The following is a 4597-nucleotide window of genomic DNA, read 5'->3' on the forward strand; positions in this document are numbered from 1 at the left end:
ATATATATTTTCCTAATATAATCACATCTTATAAACTTTATGCGCATATTAGAATGTTATTTCCATTATTACTTTAACATCCAGTTTGTCTCATATATCAGTTATAAAATTATCCCAACTTTTATCATATTAGTGTCGCGATGAAAGCATGATGATCATCACACTAATATACTCAACGATATAGATCAAATTTAGATGAGAAAATTCAGAAAGTACATGCAAAAAAGATCTCATGTATGCCTATTTTCAATTGGTCCAACATTTTATGAGATCATGAGTCAGAGCGAAAGAAAATTGAATACTTTATTTCTGCAAAAATATCTATATTCGTAAATTTGTATAAACCATATGAACATTCAAATGCACACTCTCACTGAAACAATATATCATAAATGATATGACATTCATATAAATAGTATTCACATAATAGACCATAGGTGTTTGTTCCATGCTAACTAAATATACATGCATTTGTAGATTTTGTGATAACTTACTCACAAGATACTTAAAGAACTCTCTTGTTTAACAACAATTTAAAATAATAAACTACTAACACATTATAACAAAATAACTCAAGTGGTCTTTCAAATATATTCATAATTTATGACATGTGTTTGTAATTTTCTAATTGAATGTTTTCAAAAGGTATTTTATATTCAAGTGTTTTAATAGAAAGAGTAACAAGAGTCTTCTCAACACTTTTTCAAAGAACTCTTCCAATGAGCATATATATATACCTACAGTGGATTAAAATTTTCTGGATGAAATTGAAGAGTTTCGGCAAAATCCAATTCAGAGGCAACAAAAGTGTAGTAGAAGCTGTCAAGATCTGACCTCCGTGCATGCAAACGAGCTTTTCTGGTGTTACAGAGGTCCAAATGACGCGTTCTCAATGGTGTTGGAAGGCTACCTTCCAGAACTTTCGAGCAATATATAATGGTTTATACTTTTCTTCGAAGGAGCCTGCCCATTCTAGGCATTGAACGCCAAGGAGCTACCCCCTAGCTGGCGTCCAACACCCCAAAGGAGATCCAAAGCTGGCGTTGAACGCCAACCACCCCCTAGTGGGCGTTCAACGCCCAACACAAGCACAAGGCAGCGTGGTTCACCTCATATTCCTCCAAGTGGATGCCAAGCTCAGCCCATGTACACAACCAAAGTGGGCCCAAGGATGGATTTCACACTTCTAGTCTATTCTATCATATTTTTGTACCTCTTAGTTATTAGATTAGTATATATAGAACAAGGATCACCCTTGTTCAGGACCCTATGCCATATTTTCAAATACATTACTACTTTCTGTAAGCTATGAGTCACTAACCTCCTAGGTTAAGGTTATGAGCTCTGCTGATTCTTATGGATTAATAATATCATTGTTCTATTTCAATCTATGCTTGATTTCATTCTAAGATGTATCTTCGTTTTTCATCCTAATGAATTGGCGAGTGTAACTTGACCGTCATCCCTATTCTACATGGGTTCTTGCGAGTCCTTGACGGGATAGTACTGAACCACAAGCTTGATTATACATTTCTTAGACGGCTAATCCACGACTTCGTTGGGGACTTGGAGACATTAGTTTAGCCGAGGTACATGGCGATTAGGGCCTTTGTAGTATAGGCTAGAATTAATGGAGCAGTGTTCTCTAATCTGGAAAATCCGACCTTGTCTGTGGCACTTTGAGTAGGATCACCAAGGGAATGGACTGCATGAGCTTTACCCTCGTTCAGATTGGATGACCACTGACCTGGCGTTTGATCTGAAGCAGAGGAGATTAATGACCACTGACCTAGCGTTAATCACTTACAGCCTGCCATGGAATGAATCATCAGAAGTTGAAGTAGACAGTGAGAAAAGTTGATCCAGAAGGAGGAAGCATCTCCAAAGCCTCAACCGTTCTCTTATCAATTGATTTCACACCTATCCAGTAAGACTTTATTTATTCTATTTTTATGCGCTTTTCCACAATAACTATATTTTCTATCCGCCTGACTAAGATCTACAAGATAGTCATTGCTTGTTCAAACCAACAATTTCTGTGGGATCAATCCTCACTCACCTGAAGTATTACTTGGACGACCCGGTGCATTCTGCTAGCTCGCGATGGCAATGGCGACCCAACGGCGGCAATGGTGCGACGGCTTCTCCCCCCTCGGATCTCACTCTTCTCCCTTCCCCCTTTCTTCTTTCTTTTCTTTCTTGCAGCTGCTGCTACGTGTTGTGTGTGTTAGGTGTGTGCTGAGTGTGGGTGTGGGAGTTGGGTAACTAGCGTTAGGGTTAGTCAAATTAGGATTAAGATTAGATAAAAAATAGGGTTTGATTTAGGAATTTTTTAGTTTAATTAGAATAGGGTAATTTTAATAAAATTGGAGCATAGGATATTAATTTGAATTCTAATTTAATCTCTAAAAATTACTTTAAAAATATTATTTGTGGTATTAAAATACTAACTGATTCTAGATCAATTACTCTAATTGAAAATACACAGTTAAAATTAATTTTCTTTATGCTTAAAACTTAAAGTATTATATTAAAAAAATATAAATTATTTAAATCAAATCATATAAAATTCTTATTATTTGACAACTACTAACTTTATAATTTAAATATAGAAAATAACTCAATAATTATAAAATTAGATAAAATTCTAATTTAAATAGCCAAACTTTATTATTTTTGAAATTCTAAAATTTTAAAATTATAAATAAAAAAATAATCTATAATTATAGAATTTAGATAAAAGTCTTTATTTATTTCAAATCTAATTAATCAAAAATATTTTTAATTATCTTCAATAAAAAAATTTTCTAAAATTAAAACTGTAAATAAATATATGATTTAAAATTTGTTCATAATAAAATTTTTTCAAAAGGTTTAAATCTTACCTATTTGATTTTAACTAAAATTTTTGTGATTTTTAATTTTTTTTTGTTTGTGTCTAATTCAGCTTAAAAGCTAATATGTTTAATTTGATTGAAAATTTTTATTTTTAAGAGCAACATAGGATGGTACAAAAATTATTATTTTAGCATAAAAAACAAAAAAAGGAGAATTAAAAATGTGTTGAGACCTGAGAGAAAGAGAAAAAAGAAGAGAAGGAATATATATAAGAAAAATAAAAAAAATTAATTAAAAAAATTAGAAATGCATAATTTCATATGTATATTTGCAGAAATAATTTAAGAATGGAAAAAAAATAGTGTTATTCACACATATTATATCATGGTGTGTTATGCAAAATTATGGATCTATAAATTTATATATAGTCTTGCAAAACGTAGAGAAAAAAATAAAACACAACTTGCATTTTAATGTAAATGAAAAAAGAAAAAAAAATGTTCTCTGCAAAACGCAACCTGCATTTTGCCTACGAGGATTGGATGGACGAAACGTATCTATCTTTTTATGAGGATCATGCAAAATAGAACCTACGTTTTGCAGATAACGAGATCCAAGTATAATTTACGTTTTACAAGTGCACCACTCTTTGACTTGATGTATGTGTGACATGTGTCACATATATTAATTGTTTTTTTTTCTTTATATATCTGTTGTTGTTCCTACATCATCTATCATCTACGTTTTGTGCTGTACTGCTGCTTGTGTAGAGAGGGTGAGGAACTAAATTGAACTTGTTCTTTTATCAGCACAAATTTTTTATTTTTTAAATTTAATTTAAGTAAAATAGTTCGAAATTTTATATTAACTATAGAATATGTTGTTGAACATTTAGATAATTTTTAATGTGTAAACTTTTTATTTTTTTATTAGTATATTATTATTATTATTAGTACACGGCTGTTTATTTATTTTTATTATTTGGTTATATTATTATTACTGTCAGTTAATATTAGGAAAACTAATATTATTAGTATTATTATGTTATTATATTCCTATTATTATTACTACTGATAATGTTATACTATTATTATTATTATTATTATTATTATGAGTAGTAATAGTTACATTCATTAAATACGACTCCTGTTATTATATTATTGTTGCGTGCATCATCATCATCATCATCATCATCATCATCATCATCATCATCATCATCATCATCATCATCAGTACACGAGACATTTTATTTGTTATTATTATTATATATGACTATTTACTGTTTTGTTTAATTATTATTACTGTTAGTTAATATTAGAAATATTAGTATTATTAATAATATTATTATTATTAGCACTACTGTTGTTGTTGTTTTTGTTAATTAATTTTTTTTACATACTATCAGAAATTTATTATCAAAAAAATTTGATTCACCTAAAAATTATAATGAGATAACTGCAGCTGCCTTCGCATTAACCGAGTTCCATCATGTTTTGCGAATAGGCAAATTGAGGGGACATTCTACATTATTGAGTGCTTTGGTGGAGCGATGAAGGCCTGAGAACCACACCTTCCATCTTCTAGTCGGCAAAGTGACTGTCGCCTTAGAAAACGTCACACATATTCTTGGTTTAGTAATTGATGGGAAATCTGTGACGGGAAGAACAGACAGCAGCTACAGGTTCTTGATGGAGAAATGCTTAAAAGTTTTTGGTAGGATCCCCATTCTGGATGATGACATGTTGGGGAATGTAAACCT

The sequence above is a fragment of the Arachis hypogaea genome, chromosome 18 (assembly GCF_003086295.3).
Source record: "Arachis hypogaea cultivar Tifrunner chromosome 18, arahy.Tifrunner.gnm2.J5K5, whole genome shotgun sequence".
Lineage (NCBI taxonomy): Eukaryota > Viridiplantae > Streptophyta > Magnoliopsida > Fabales > Fabaceae > Arachis > Arachis hypogaea.